Source organism: Melospiza melodia, chromosome 6, assembly GCF_035770615.1.
Source record: "Melospiza melodia melodia isolate bMelMel2 chromosome 6, bMelMel2.pri, whole genome shotgun sequence".
NCBI classification, from domain to species: domain Eukaryota; kingdom Metazoa; phylum Chordata; class Aves; order Passeriformes; family Passerellidae; genus Melospiza; species Melospiza melodia.
Genome location: NC_086199.1, coordinates 62116193 through 62132350, shown reverse-complemented (window position 1 = coordinate 62132350; position 16158 = coordinate 62116193). Strand labels below are relative to the sequence as shown.

General features: G+C 45.9%; 1 long non-coding RNA gene across 1 annotated transcript; it reads left to right on the top strand.

Annotated features, from left to right (window-relative positions):
- Positions 1-381: 381 nt before the first annotated feature.
- Positions 382-8781, top strand: LOC134419450 (uncharacterized). Its single transcript, XR_010028049.1, has 5 exons — positions 382-668; positions 1128-1384; positions 1666-1755; positions 2795-5045; positions 7801-8781. It is a non-coding gene; the product is annotated as an uncharacterized LOC134419450 (long non-coding RNA).
- The last annotated feature ends 7377 nt before the right edge of the window (positions 8782-16158 follow it).

Here is a 16158-nt window from a genome sequence, read left to right as displayed (position 1 = left end):
GGTTAGCTATAACTAGTGTATTTAGCTACTTCCCTAACCATTGTCCACCCTTATTAATGGTTAAACACTCTCTGTGTCATTGTTTGCTGTTTCTGGCCAATTCAAACTCTTTCAAGTGGGAGGAAGAGTGAAGCGTGGAGGGAAACCAACACCAAAGGCCTGCTTGTATTTTACAAGACACCCAATTAAATGGCACTTCAGGTTACCTATAAGTGTCACTTGCTTTCCTGTTAAGGGACATTTATTGGAACTCAGAAATGCATGAATGAGCAGAGCTCTTAACCTTGCCTTGAGATTGGTGAATGTGTATTGTGCCTAATTGCTAAACCTCGTACTTACGTGTTATCTTTCCCTTATCTCCACAGTATCAGAGAACTTCAGTTTTCTGCTTATTTATCTCCATGGTGTCCTGAGGACTTCTTAAAAGAATGAGATCTGACTAACTTGTCCAAAGTCACACAAGAAACTGGTGGCAGCGCAGAGGATTGATGATTTGTCAGCATGACAAGTGGGTGGCCATGAAGCTTTTCTGGAGCACCTCAAATGTCACAGCAGCCCTTTGGCCTTGGGCCCCTGCCCTTCTTGCAGGGAGGGGTTGAAGCTGTGCTGGCCTCAGGCCCTTGTGGGTCTGGGTGTCCCTTGGCTGCCCATGCATGGGGCTGTGGCAGGTAACTCATGCCCCTGCTCAACCACTGATGCCTTGGTCCTTCACTGAACTGAAACTGTGCAGAGTGGCAGATATGCTAAACCACGTATTTTCCTCTTGCAACCAGATGTTCAATAAGGATTAAGCCAAATTTACTACCTTAATTTCTCACTTCCTCACTTCCAACTCCTGCCCAGTGTCCAAAATGTTCTGTTTGAACCAGGGATGAACCTCCTCTGGTAGATGAAGACCCACACCCAACCTTTGCCTCAGACTCGAACCAAATTTAACTTGACTCTTCAGTTGAGTTTGAAAAGTTGTTTCAACATTTTTTTTTCAACTTTCACATTCCTCTGCCCTCTTTGGGATTTGACTGGAGGTAGAGGCACCAAAATACCCTGAGGAATGCTGTTTTAGATTAATTTCTGACCTTGCTGATTAACCAGTCTTTCTGATCTTGGTTAACTCTGTTCATTTTCAGGCCAAAAACCCACTTGGGCAAGATTCAAACAAACATCCAGGCCAGCAGCTTCAAGTGCTCTCATTCACAAGCGATCAGTCAGAAATCTCTCTGCTGGGTTTGGTGGCACTGACATCAAAGGTACAGCATTTTTCATTGCATGACCGCACTGACGTCACCACTGCAAAGCTGATGGAGGATGGAATGAGCAGATCCTGCCAGCTTTCTCTGCCTGGATTTGGCAGCACGCAGAGGTTTTGTGATGAGCTCTACTGGAGGTGAGGTGATTTTGGACGGCTGTGACAACCCCTCTGTCAGATGTGGCACTCAATAACCTGACCTCAGGGACAGCACTGAGCCTTTCTAGGAGTCCATTGCTAAACTGTCATGCTACATAAATAGCTCTGTGCTTTCTTTTTCCTTTTTTCCCCCCTTCTTCTTGCTCTTTTATCTGACAGCCTGGTTCACAGAACAGTATGCTGGGAAGATGGGCTGATATGAGTGCTCTTCCATGCAAAGACATCCAATATTTACTCTTGGGCTATCTTTCCTATTACAGGGCTGATCTACTACCATAGGCTCCTGCAGATGCTGCTGTGGTCCTTGTCTTGTCCTGAGAATTTACTGAGCCTTGGATGGGCTGAGGGAGGTAAGAGGGCATCAGGACCACCCAGTGCAAGGCTGGCACATTGTCCTTACAGCACTCAAGCATCTGAGCAACAAAACATTATGCAGGAGATAATGACCCTTTTGCAGACAGTTAAAAAAATCACCCAGTGGCATTTCAGCCAGTCTGGATGGCTTGAGCAGCTTCCACTTGCCAGTGAGATAAGGCCCATCTTGCACTGCCAGAAAAGTAATTGAGAAGCAAGAGGGAAGCGGCAGTGAACATTCTGATGTTGAACATCTGTTAATGAAAGATCATTTAACCAGCTGCAAAAGCAAGAATGGTCACAACTTCAGCTTCCCAAACCCATGGTGCCCCAGCACTTCTCAGAATTGTGCTCTCTGTAGGATGACACTGCCAGGATGAAAGGGAGTTTAGTTTCAAGCAGATTATTGCTTCATAGCACAGGGGATACAGGGACTTCAGGGCTTGAGTCTGAGCTTGACAGCCCCCCTCCCCCCCTACACATTTCAGAGGTCCTAGTCCAGCCTCCAGCCCTCCCTCCCTACCACAACAGCATAAGGACAAAACAGCCAGAGTTGTTGCTTAAAGGGAGAACTGGCTGATACCATTTTGATGGTGAAGTACATGCCTCCAAATGGATGCTGTGTACAGCAGGACTCTCTGTTTCCTGAGAAGGAGATGAAAGATCAGTTATGGGGCATGCAAGTAGTGATGCCTCCAGTGGGACTGAGAGAGCACTAGGTTCCCCAGCTCTGCCTCAGGCAAAGAGCAAGTGAGTCCTTAAGGTGGCTGCTTTGCTTCCTTGTTGGCTTATTTCCTACTTCTCAGAGGAGACAGGGAGAGGTGAGTCCCAAGATTATCATCTCCCTGCAAGCAGCAGCCACATCACCTCCACCATGCTCTGAAAACAGATGAAGGTTCCAGGTCCATTGCCTGGTTGCCCTCACAGAAGTTGCCTCATAGAAACCTCATCTCACTCCGTAGGAAAATGATGATGGAGCCCAGCTGTTTCTTTATCTCAACTGATTTATCTTTCTCCCTTCTCCCTCCTGCCCAGGTTGTTTGTTGGCACCTCCACTGCAGTGTCAGTGGCAGTGTGCAGCAGAAGGACATCTCATCTGTGAGCCATGCTGGATTAGGAGGTGGGAGTCAGCACTTCTCTTCCAGCAGATACCATCCAACCTTGACCTCCGCCGTCCAGATCTGCAGATCAGTGCCCCAGAGCAATGTTCCTCCTTGACTTTGATATTTCCATCCAGATGATCATTTTAGCTGGTAAAGAATTTTCTTGACATTTGAAGAAACAAAGGCCTAGCAAACCAAAATATAACTAGTGCCCAGCTGCCTCTTTATCTGGCTGTGCTTTATTTGCACAAGCCGAAGAACTTTGTGGTGCCAGGAGGGATGCGATAGAAGTTCTTTGTCTCATAAATTACTTTGGCCCAGTCTTCCCCCGGGAGATAGGACTTGAGAGCAAGAGCTGGCAGCGTGGGTTCTGCTCCCAGCTTTGGCACTGACCTGCTGCGTGACCTTGGACAACTCACTTCACCTCCCCTGAGCTTCTGTTTCCCCTCCTCTCCTTTGTCTGCCTTGTTTATTTGGACTGTCAACTCCTAGAGAAAGGAATTCAGCCTCCCTGGCAGCTTGAAGATTGCATAGCGTGACAGGAGCCCAATCGGACTCGCTTCTGGGAGGTACTACAGTAAAAAAGCTCACAATGATGACTGGAAACCAGCATTTGCTAAACAATTGTATGGGAGTTTTTGCTTATTAAGGGGCATACATGAACTAGCAGAAAATCTCTGACAGTTCAGAGAGCTTGTCCAGGGACAGCAACTGTTTTTGTTCCTTTTCCATGGCCACACTGGAGACCATATCTACCAGCCCCATAAATATTGACATCTTTTCCCCGTCCCAGCTGCACAGTGGGAGGAGTGGGAAGCATCTGCCAAAGAAAGGGAATGTTTGTTGGAGGTAATGAAGAAGGCTTCTCTTGGAGTCCTCCCCCTTGCACACATCTGGATAGATAACAGCTCTTGTGAGAAAGGTTGAAGGAGCCAGGGAGGCCTCCTGGGAAGGGCAGGGAAGCACTCCACTTTGGAGCTGGTGAGCACCAAGGGCAGAAAGGTGGGGAGAAGCTGTGGAGGCTAACACAGGCCCTGTCACCCAGAAGCCAGGGATGGAACAGACAAAACCAAGGCGACCAAAAGCCTATGGGGCAGATCATCTTTAGGTGGAACCACAAGAGACTTGATTGCACAATACACCTCTTTCAGGCACGTGCTGCAGCTTTGAAATCCATTTTACCCTCTGGATGGTATCAAAAGGTGTAGGGAAGAGCTTGCCATTGCATTTGTGGCTCTTGAGAAGACTCCATGCTCACCCACTGCCTTCCACTCTGCCCAGAGTCGTCCTGGCAGTTACCCTGCTGTCCCTCAGCCAAGAGCATGGCCTTCTCTTCCCGCTGAGTGACCCACAGCTGGTACACAAGGACATCATGATAGGACAGGAATCACAGCGTTTGTGCTACACGCCACTCCACAGATATAGCTAAGAGCAAATTGTTTCTCTAACATGCCAAGGATGCCTTCAAAAAACCTCTTATCCCACTACCCCTTCGGCAGTAGCCCTGCAGCTTGACAGACTCCACTGGAACGCTCATCTGCTTTTAAAATGTCTTGAATGTACTGCATGTATTGGCCTGTCATGGGTTTTCTCAAGCCCCAGCGATACAGAGGGGTCTGCTGGGAGTGGTGTGGAAAGCAGCTCCTTAAGGGATGCTTTCCAGTTGACAGGACTGGAGGGCAGGCACTATCTGCTGTTAAGGGAGAAAGCCAATCCAGTTGTTAATCCATCAACCAGAGGCCAATGCAGAATTGTTCCTCCCCGTGCTGCTTTCCAGTGCTTTGTCCATTTATGCCTGTGCTGGTGAAAGTCTTTCCCCTGCCTGCCTGCCCCCTCTGAAGCATCCTTCTGGGATGAGTTCTTGCTGCCCTCACAGTGCCTGGGAGTGCACAGAGGATTTTTCTGTCTCCAAATGTAACAGGTGGCATAAAGAAGGCACAAAAATAGGAAAGATGATCTGAAAGAATAAACTCCACCTGGCCTTAATTCCCTACTCCCCACTGCAATAGGAGCTTTGGAAACTCAAGAGACAGATGAGCACACATGGAATAGCGATGCTCAGGTGTGGAACAAGCAGGAGTGAGGATCTCCCTGTGCATTGCCAGGGATAGTGTTTGCAGATCTGTGTTCTGCCACTGCATCCATCTTGCTGCACAGCCTGAGGCCATCATCACATGAAACAGGTAAAGGGCAGTGGCTGCATATTTAAAGGAAACATAATAAGAGAAGAAAAAAGTCTGCTTTTCACAGCTTGCAGGTTGCTGTTAAGCAGTTACTCCTTTCCATGGCAGTCGCTGGGGCTCAGAGACCACCACAGACATGCAGTTGCCAGGGTCTGAAGGGTGAAATTCCTGTGTCTCAGTCTCCAAATTCTTCAAATAGTCCCTCCAATTTTTATGTTTTCATAAAGGCATGGCCTGCTGCCGGGTGACCTGGAAGAGGCATCGCAGTGCTTTGTCAGCACACTCGCCTCACTGCAGAAGCTAAGGACCAAGTTGTCTTATTAATCATTTAAAAAGTGGGGAGGAAAAAAAAATAAAAGGCACCGTTCTGGCTAATTGTAGGGGGGAAAAATGAGGTCAGAGTTCATTTTTTTCTCTGCTGTCACTTCACAGTTCACTGGCTGACAAGGAAAGCAAGATAAGAAGAGACTGGAGATAGTTCAGGGAACTGAACTCCCTCTCTCAAGGAGAAGTGGGGGAGTTTAGGTTTCTGATGTGGATGGAGAGGCAACTGTGCTGGGTGTTGAGCCACAGGACTTGGCAGAGGGGATGCCAGAAGCTACTCCAAGAGGGAGCAGGGGGGTTTGGCATGGCGCTCATGGAGCTAGCATGTCTCATTTTTTGCCACCCTATAAACGTACTGACACTGGTGCTGCTTGCAGGTAAGTCTGAGCTGACAGAAACTGGGAGCCTCCTGAACCAGCAGCTATGCAGGATTTCAAGCAGATACATCTGATTAAATCTAAGCCTCAGGGTTTTTACCCACTCTCCGTTATTTAAAATTTCTTTTTAATTTTGCATCTATGCACAAGTATGGATTGGAGGGGAGAGCAGAGCCCTGGTGCTCCTTCCTGCTCTGACTCTGGGCTGATGATAGAGCAAAGCCTGCCAAACCACCCTTCCCTCATTCTGTCCCCCCGTGGTCGCTCCCGCTATGAGCGGCAACTGCTGGAGTAACCGAGACCTCCTCAGGAGCGTGAGATCCAGAATCATTCATTTTATGGGGCCCTCCTGCGAGAGCAAGGGATTTGTTACCCTGATTCCTGCTGGGGAAGCGCTCCCACAGCCACAATGTGAAACACAATACGGCACGGACTCTGACATTCAAGCTGGGTTATTTGAGGCAAGTTTGTTACACGGGGCCTATGCAGCACAATTCCAGCAGCAATTATCCAGGCTCCTTGCACCATTCTGGCTGGTTCAGTGCTAACTCTGGCCTGAAATCCCAAAGTCACTGGGAAAAGCTCATGTGCTGTGCTTAGCTTTAGGGTATAGAGGGAGGAGAGGGGTCAGGAGGAGGAATCACAGCCAGGGGGTGGCTGTTTAGTGAAGACCCCAGTGCTGGGGACATGCTCTGGGGATGGGATGTTTGCCTCTGTGAGCGTGAGCACTGCACTGTGGCAGGTGGCTTGGGACTTTCTTCAGCAGTGGCACTCATGGAAATTCCAGTGTTAATGAAAGACATAAGCTTTCTGCTGCAGAAATTGAAGTGATGCTACAACTCCTAAGGTCAGGCCAGGGGATCACAGCAGCCTATGAATCTCTGTCCCAGGGCTATTTAGCTTAAGACTTATCTGCAAGTTGTTGCTTTAAGGTGGGAGCAAAACTAATGTCAATGTCTTTTTCCTTCCTTGGTTGAGCATGTGCAGAGCAAGCAGGGATTGTAGGGGATGTGTGAGGTGAGAAAGGTGTCCTCAAACTCTTGTAAGAGGTTAACCTGGCCCCTGAAGGTTCCACAAGCCCCCATCAGCAACACTGGTGGTGCGGCAGAGCTGAAGGCTGAGCAGGTAAAAGGCAGGTGGGCCATTTGTGCCAGGCCCCAGACAAACACGGATAAATTCCAGCACAGCCAGTTCCACCATGCTTGGAAACAGAAAACAACTTCTGAAGAGCCTTGGAATGCTAAGACTATAAACATCTACAAAGATATGTTCCCCTGCCCCTCCAGCCAGGACACCCATCCCTTCCCAGCCCTATTTTCCACTAATGCAGGATAATTCCCAATTGCTTTTGCCATGGAAGTAATAACATGTCAGGGTGTTTTCCTTTTTTCTTTTTTTTCTTTTTTTTTCTCTTGGCAGGGACAACAATCAGGACCCTTCTGCATTTAGACATGAAGGAAAAGAAGGAAAACAGTCTTGTTTTCAATAAGACAGGGTCTCTTCCTCCGTTGCTCAACTGCCCATTTGCACAAGGCTTCTGGCCCCGTAGTAGCCTGTTTCCCTGGAGAGTACAATCAACATGGGGAGGCAAGGCAGCGTTGGAAGGTAGCCTGAGGATAACAGGCGTTATAAAGAGGAATTTTTTTCCCTGCTGTTTTTGTTTGTTTTACCACAGAGGCTCAGAGGAGCTGGCCAAGAGCCTCACACAGCAGGTGCTGCCTGGGAATGCAAGGGGAGCAAAATTCCTACTAAATGGAAGCATTATTTGACACCACTGCCTTTCGCAATCTTTTTCTTTTGTTTCAGACAAACTCCAAGGCCTCCTGGGCTTTGTGGTCAAAGCTGAGTTGGACTCTTCTGCAGGGGAGGAAAGGGAAGTAGTAAGGGTGTCCCCAAACATGCCAAACACTTGGGTGACAGAGACCAAGCCTTCTGGAAACAATACTGTTGGGTTCCCACAGAAGTAGCAAGAGGGCCAAGAAAAAAGGAAGAATCACCTTTGGCTCCCTCGCAGCAGTGTTATACCTTTTTCCTTTTTTGCTCTTTTTTTTTAGTGAAGGAGAGGCTGAGCCTGCACACCCACACCAAAATGCTTTTGATATTTGGAGATCTACAGGAGTGTGTCACTGTTCTGGCCAGCTTGCTGTTGTCTACCATGGCTGTTGCAAGACTCAAAGGGAGAGGAAGTGTGGCTAAAGGAAAGCAGGATAGCTCCTGCCTTTTCCAGAGGCTTCCCCTGTGGCTCTGGAGTCCTTCAGCTCCTCTAATTTTCTTTTGGACTTCAGCTCCTTCCCAGTAAAACTGGCAAAATCCATGGGGGGTTCATATATCAGCAGCATGGGATGTGCAACAATTTCATAAATGATGGAACAGTGGGAAAACCCAGAAAGAAGAAGTCAGAATCTTCCAGTATTGACAGGCTTTGCGACAGACTTTACATTCTTCTAGTTTTTACAAGCAACCAGGGTGCCTCCATCCAAATGCTCTCCTCCTACCCGTAAAAATATTCTTTCAGAGAAAGTCTCATTTTTCTTAGCCTTTTGGATACCCTCATTGCCAAAATGACCCCACAGAAGTGATAGCTCATTTCCAGAAGCCTTCAAAAGGTGCAGTGACTGTGTGTTCAGGTACATCTGTCTCATGGTTGTCCTCGAGCAAAGTGTTCTGGTTTGCTCCACACCTTGTATGCTGGTATTGTCCTCACTGATGGAGCCCTGGGTGCTCCTCCAAGGCTGGTGCTAGTAATATTAATTATTTTCTCCCCCTTCCACGCTCTGTGGTTCCTGGGGGGCCAACAACCCCAGCCTGGATGGTTTTTAGCAGTGCTGTGTGAGGCACAGCCACATTCCTCAGCTGTAAGTCTCTAGAATCACCCACCAGCTCTCCAAAACAAGTTCAGAGCACGACTTGCAGCCACACAGATGACGCGGCTCTCCAGGCGCAGAGGTAAAACCTACAATATTAGCAACACAGTGGATAGGTGGTACCCACATTCCACTGGCATTTCTCCCTGCCAGTGTCCAGCTATTGCAAACAGCAGCTTTCTTGGATTTCTTCTACTACAAAAGATGGAGAAATCCATGTGAGACAAGTATCGGATGCTTCCCAGTTCTTCCACTGCTATTTATTGAGTACCCTAAAATTAATGAAAACCAAAGACACTCGAATGGAGTGCAGAAAGTCATAAAGTTCAGAAGATGAAAATTGAAATGAGCCTCTATCAGAAGGCCATTCGTATATCGTTAAAATTTTTGCCCCCTCAGAAAGGGGAAGGAAGCAAAACTTAAAAGCTTCTGGTGTAAATTTGCAATGGTGAGAAAAGTATGTCCTTGACAAATAGCCAGAAGGACAAGCTACTGCCATGATCAAGCTCTCCAGGATCAGGAGTTCCAGTGAATGGTATAGCTGCTGAAAAATAGAAAGGATGTAGAGTAAGGCTGCACAAATAGTTTCAAAGATGGAAAATATGCCTTGATGGTGTGAAACACAGATCTGTCTCCATCTCCATGTCTAAAGGGGATGGGGAGAGTATAGTAATGTACAACACATCTGTACAGAGAGATGGGTGAAGTGTTCAGAAGTCCTTTGGAAAGGCTGGTCAGAGCCCTTGTTTCAGCAAGAAATGTCTGTCTGGTTTTTACATGAGCAAGTTCAATTTCTCTTCATTTCTCTAAATGAAAGTATTTTGAAAAATATTTTCTTAATATCCCCAGTGAATTTTTCCTGTATTAGTTGAGGACAAATGATAATGCAAACAACAGTGCAAAAAGTTTTTAAATAGCTAAAACTGCAGTAAAGTTGACTCACAAATACTTCTGATAGATCAACTTTTTGTCCAGGTGCCAGGATTAAAAAAACCCAACTCCAGGCTTTGAGGGATGTAGGGTGCCAGGCAATGCCACTCAGTTATGAAGCAGAGAAAAGTGTAAAGCTGATGGCTAAGTGTGAAGCCAAACAAAAGTGGATTAGAAATGAAACACATTTTTAAATTAATGTGAGCTTCAAAATCAAGTAATTTCATGAGTCTCCAGCTTCTGATGTGTTCATATTCCCATATATTGGTATGTCCGGAGCTGAATGTTTTTCTGGAAGATGCAGCAAAGCTACTGGGCTCAGCACTGGGCTAATTGACTGCAAGTGAATGGCTCTGAAATATAGGACGTCATACCAGATGTTCTCATGGTTCCTTCTGGCCTTAAATCCTGTGATTCTATGAATGAGTTTCTGAATCCGCAAAATCTGAAGTCCTGAGAATACAAACATATGAGTAGAGTTATACTTCTGGCCTCCACATCAGAAGAAAGATATTGAATGTGCATTGTTGTGATAAATCAAAGAAGCAGCTAAATCAGAGCTGTAATAAAAGTCAACTGCAGATCTTTGTGCAGAAATTGGTCATATGTCATGTGAGGACAAAGTTTGGAGATGAGATTTTGTGCAGAAATTGGTCATATGTCATGTGAGGACAAAGTTTGGAGATGAGATTTCTCAACATCTGAAATGACTTCTTCTGGAAGCAGCCCCTTCCAAGTACTGTGGTGGAGATCCTTCAGACTCTGCACAGTCTTCTGTGCCACACAGGAGCTTGTTTGACAAGTGAGGATCAGTGAGGCACTGAATGCTGCTGACCACAGTGTAATTGAGATGAGCATCCCTGCCACGAAAACCAGCAGCGAGACATTCAAGCCAAGAGAAAGGGGTTTTGTTTTGCTGGGCTTCCTTAAGGGGAAGCATATCAAAACTGGGGAAACTGAAATCCATACTCAGCAAGAAAGTTTACTCAGCCATGGTCTAAGCACAGTCACACTAACCATGTATCCACCCACTCCGAAAAATGTTTTGAAAAAGGAAGAAGAGCAGCAACAAAAAGAAGAAAAAGGAAGAAGAGCAACAACAACGAATCTCAGAAGAATTATTATACTTCTGTGTGATTTTAAAACACACCTAAGTACTCTGATTTATTCTAGAAGGAAATCTTCTGTATACTCCCAGCTGGATTCAGATGACATGAGTGTGAGTATCACCACTGAAATTCCTTCTTGCCAGGCTCTGAGCATCTCCAGTTTCCTGCCCTCACCATCTCTCTTGGCTATGCCTCTGGCTCTAGCTGGAGAAGGCAGCAGAGCAGGCAGGATGCACCTGGGAACCAACAGGTCTCATCAGCACAACATGGGGTGATTCCCAAGATGCATGGTTGATCACTGTGCTGCAAATCTCCCTCCTTCATGCATGGAGGGTTCTGGGCCCTTGCAGCACGAACCCATTGCTTTAAAGAAAACCTTCGAGAAACAGACACTTGGTTTGAATGAAACGCTCAGAAAAAGAACATGTGCTGCCAAAATTCTCCAGTGAAGCACCCTTATTATATAATACCAGGCTACATGAATCGTGCAAAGTGCTGTCACTTGCAGAGGGCCCGATGATGCTCTAACGTCACCACCAATGTCACGCAACGCTGGGTGAAGCGAAGAGCGCGGCGATGTCACCAGGAAACACATAATGCCAATGACAGTGGAACTAATGCACAGGCCATTGTCCTTACATTATTCAACACTTGCAATTGCTCTCTGGTTTAAGTGGCTATATGATGTAATAATATATAAATACTGTAATGAAGGGTTTATTTATAGCCGTACTCAGTGTTACTGGTGAAAGTATTAATGCGTTTTTCCCACGCTATGTTCATTGACTGCAGCCGTGCAACCCATTTTCAAGGGACCATGTCAAAAGAGTGTTTAAGCCATTCCTCAATCAGAGGAACAGGTGAACCACTAATGCAGCAAGGGAAGTAATCAGCATTAAAAATGGGAATGAAGAAAACCAAAAACAAAGCAAAGAAGTGTGGGTGAAGAGAGGACATACCTCAAATGGAAAAAGAGGGTTAGAGTGTCTCTAAAGCTGGCAACTACTTTCCAGCCTGGGGACCAGTGGACTCCATGGAGGAAAAGACACTTGCACCTAGATCTCATTTAAAACATGAGTACTGATGGAGGGAGCAGGGGGGAGTGATCAGACCTTGGACCAAAAGCAGCTTCAAGTCTTAGAAAGATGGAGTAATGCCATTCACACTGCCAGAGTTGCTCTCCATTTCAGTATTGGCCTTAATTTGAGCTTGCATTTCTGTATAATCCTTCACATCTTTTAACTTTCCAAACCACCCTGGAGCCACCAGTACTTTCTAGATGTTTTTTTTTCCTCCTCCCTGAGGATGGCAAGGAGAGAAAAACAGCAGGTCTTGAATGGTTGAAAGTGCAGGATTTCAAAAGGACTATGTGGCTCTTGCAGAGACACACAACTCTCCCATTCCTACACTCCATCTGCAAAGAGACTTCCCTTTCACTGTAAACACAGTAAAAATGGGAAAAAGCAGAGAGGAAAATTTTTACTTGTGGGAGAAATGTGTGATTTCATCACTGCAAAGTGTGGGTTTCTTGGGGTGTGTAGAAGAATCCACAATTACCTAGAGAGACAAAGTGGGGGAGATAGGGCTTCTGGCTCTCTGGCCTGCTTTCCTCCTGTGTTGCACCAGGTCCTGACCCTCTCCTGAGCCCCTCCTGTCACTGCAGCTCCATTGCTGACCGAGGAAGAGATGCTTTTCAGAAATTCATCTGATACCTGCATTTCCCCTTTTAGGGAGGAGATTTCCCCGTCTTCGACTTGGCTCATCATTCCTTGCAGGGTGTACCACGTATTTCCTTTAAGGGCTCTTTGAGTGGTGAAAACAGGGCTGGGCTTGTAGAGAAAATGTCAAAATTTCTCCACCCAGATTAGGACTTCTCCATTCATCTTTCTTAAAATTTGCCATTCCCAGAGCATGAAAATCCTGTTTATCCATGTGGGCTTTGAGTGCGAAGCAGAGCAAGAAATGGGGCAAGAAATGGAGTGACAGCAGGAGGGGATGTATCTTCCTCCACTGCATTGGCGTGCTGCCAGCAAGTGCAAGAATCTGCTTTTTTTCCCTGTTTCACAACAGAGCTGCGCTGTAAACAGCATTCATCACGCAGGGAGTTCCACTTAGAAATGGGTGAATGCTAGAAAAATACTATTTACAAGTCCTCCCTCAAATAAAAACCATGAGTTTATTTTGGCACCGGCAGTGATTCTCCAAGTGATTGCTTCTGGCAAGCGCTCAGGCAGGTACAACAACACTTGCTGAAATATTCAGAGGATGGGGATATGTTGCAGATACTTGTGTAAATGTGAACTGTGGGACAAACACTTGTGCAAATCTGTGCAGTGAGGGGTTTGCATAACTGGTTTTGATTGCTGCTTGTGGGTTCCAGACTCCTCGAATCAAAGCGGAGAAGCTCTGCCACATGACGGAGGTAAACAGGGACACACGCAGAAACTCATCAAGAAGAGTACAAATGAAAATTAACAAAAAAAATAAAAGGCAACAACAAATAGTTGAACTGCTGTCAGGCAGCATAGTTTACAACCAGCCCAAAGACTGAGAAACGGCCAAAGAAACCATTCACGTAATAACAGTGTGTCAAACACATCTGTAAAGTTCCTGTAGCCTTTGCAAACAGCGGCCCAAACTCAACAGGATTTACTTGGAGCAGATCATGAGATTAAAATCAGGAGAGCATGCAAATATCTTACTGGAACAGGGCCAGGAGACAGGACTACAATTGCATGGTTAATTGAATTTGGCAAGCAGTCACCCAGCTATATTTCCTCTGGGATTGACATGTGGAGTAGATTGATTGATACTGGAAGAATTAAGGATAGGGATTACAGAAAAAAATGAAGATCTGACCGGGTGGGCTCACCAAGGTGGGCAGATGGGCTGATGTTCAATAGGTGGCACCTACGAGCAGAGATCCAAGGCTGGTGTCACCTCAAACTGCCCCCCATCTTCCAAACACTTGTCCTGATGCAGACAGAGACTTAACCATATGCTGCCTGTAACTGGTGTGCCCACATGTGAAAGCAATTGCAAGGCTGGGAGGGCTTGGGTTCTGTTTTGTTTGCATTGGTCATTATCTACAAATGCAATTACCAAGGGATAAATTAAATTAGGTTGTAGCGTTATTTTGAACATCTTTTCTGGTTTGCTTTACTTCAAATTTTCTGAGAGGCCAGTGTTTATAGTTAATAGTACAACTTGGCAGAAGTACAATCAGGAGTGAGCAACACATACCACAAACAAAACCATTAAGACCATTTAGAAAATTTTTGCAAAAGACAATCAAGTATTACGAGCCTAATTTCCCACTTGGTCACTATGATTTTATGTCAACATTAACACCATTGACTTCAGCTGAGCCCTACAGGCACAAAGCTTGTGGGATGGGATGGGAAACTGGCCCAGTTTAGGATTATGTATATCGTATTATTTAAAAGACAAAGAAACAAATCCCAGGAGTGTGTAAGTATGCTGAAGTCTCTGAATGTAGGCTTTTCCCACTGAAATCAAAAGCAGAGCATCTGGGTACTGGGAGGAGTGGAATCAGGTGTCCTCTACCTGCTATTGGCAAGGCATGGCCATCAATAAATATTTTAGGGCTGGATGCAGAGTGTAGGACAGGATGGATACTCTGGAAAATAGAGAGATGACTAAAGAGAAAGGTGTGTCTTCTTCCCTGAGAATCTCCTCCCCCAGTCCTAAATACCTTCTTATTTCTCATTACTTCATACACTAGGATCTATTTTTAATGTTTCTCAAATTAGTAACATAATTATTTTTTTCCATATGTGTACAAATATAGAGATACATAAACCTAAAGAAAGACAGGAGGTTTTTTTTTCTACCTGGTTGATCATTGTTTTGGTTTTTTTCATTTTAGGTCTTTTGGAAGAGTAATTATATTAGACATGCTGGCCTGGCCACTGGGATGAGTAAAACAGTTTGGGAGAAGAAAAGGTTTGTGAATATTTCAGGATAATTACTAGCAGTTAGTCCCAGACCCAGAAAAAAATATTAAAAAGAAAAAAAAAAGCAAAGAAAAAGAGAGAAAAAGAGTTTTGCCTGTTACTGATTTCCTTTTTGGTTTCAGGGGCCATTGTTTGTTTTAATGACAGGAAAAGAGAGCTGTCAGAAGACATTTGCATAGTGCAAACAGGGTCACAAATCAGAGGGGCTGTGGAGATCATGTAGCACTGAGCCGGCACCCATCGGTGTGCAGCTACGAGGATGAGGTTGTTTTCTGTAGTAATGGGGAAAAGCTGATGGTTTTTCCACGTACAGTTGAGGGCTCAAGCAATTTTGGGGAAGAAAAGCTTCCCACTTGCAGCAGGGTCTGCTGGGCTCTCATGAAGGCGTTGCTGTTTGTTTATTTTCCTAGCTGTGTGCTTAAGATGCATTCTTTGAAAATTTAGCTGATGGGTCTGTTTGTATAGACTGCACTGCTGGTGAGTTAGACCAGGGGTTTGTGTTCATTTGGGAAAAGAGAAGGAATCCTGGCCATCAGAAATGTTTACTATATCAGGAAATGAATTCACTACTTGAGAGTTCCAGTGGATATAAAACAAAAATTAAAACAAGAGCCTTGTATAAACCCACTTTGTATTGTCTCCTCCATAAACAACCCCATACATGACAAAGCTCGAATTGAGTGAGAGAGGTAGTTTTATTGGGGCATGTGGAAGTGAGTTAATTGCTGTTGGTTTTTGATTGTTTTTTAGCACATGTTGGTGAGTTTGAAGTGAAATCTGGTTGTCTTTTCTTTCTCCCATTCCAGGGAGAGCTGAGCCTTTGCTGAGAAATAACACTAGGCAAAATGACTTCAAGCTGTCACCATTACACAACCTAAACTTTATTTCTTCATTAATGCATTACAGAGCAAAAAAACAATGAGAGCATTCCTCTGGAATGTGTGTTTACTGAGCACAAAATGATATGTTTACTGAAATAGCAGTTGCTGCCGGGTTACCCAGTGGGAGAGAGCTCTCTCTTACCACACCGGTCCGAGATCCCGGTGTCGCTCTGCTCCGCGGCCTCCACGCCAGGGACTTCCCCCTTGCCAAGAGGGTCCCGAGGGAAAAGGCAGTGGTGGTGCTGCCAGAGCTGGGGCTCAGCATCCTCCAGTGGCACCTTTCTGGTGGTTCCCACAAGCCCTGGAGGAAAGGGGGAAAAGGAGGGGGGATTTCAAGGCATCCCTTTCTGGAAAAAGCATGAGTCAGAGGAGAAGGGGCTAAACCCAGCACTTCTGGGAGTGGGAGAAATGCTTGGGGCAGAGGACAGGTGCTGGTGCCATGTGGTTGAAGATTCCCTCCCCAAAGAATGGGCAGAGGTGGTGGCTGGGGAGTGGCAGAGCAGCTCCTGGGTACAGCAGCCCTGGGAGGAAGTGCCGCAGGAGGAAGGGTGATATCCTTTGTGGTCACAGCAAGGAAAACACCACTCCTGATGGCTGGGAGGAGGTGGGCATGTTGCAAAAGCCCCAGACAAAATCAGCCAGGAAAGGGAG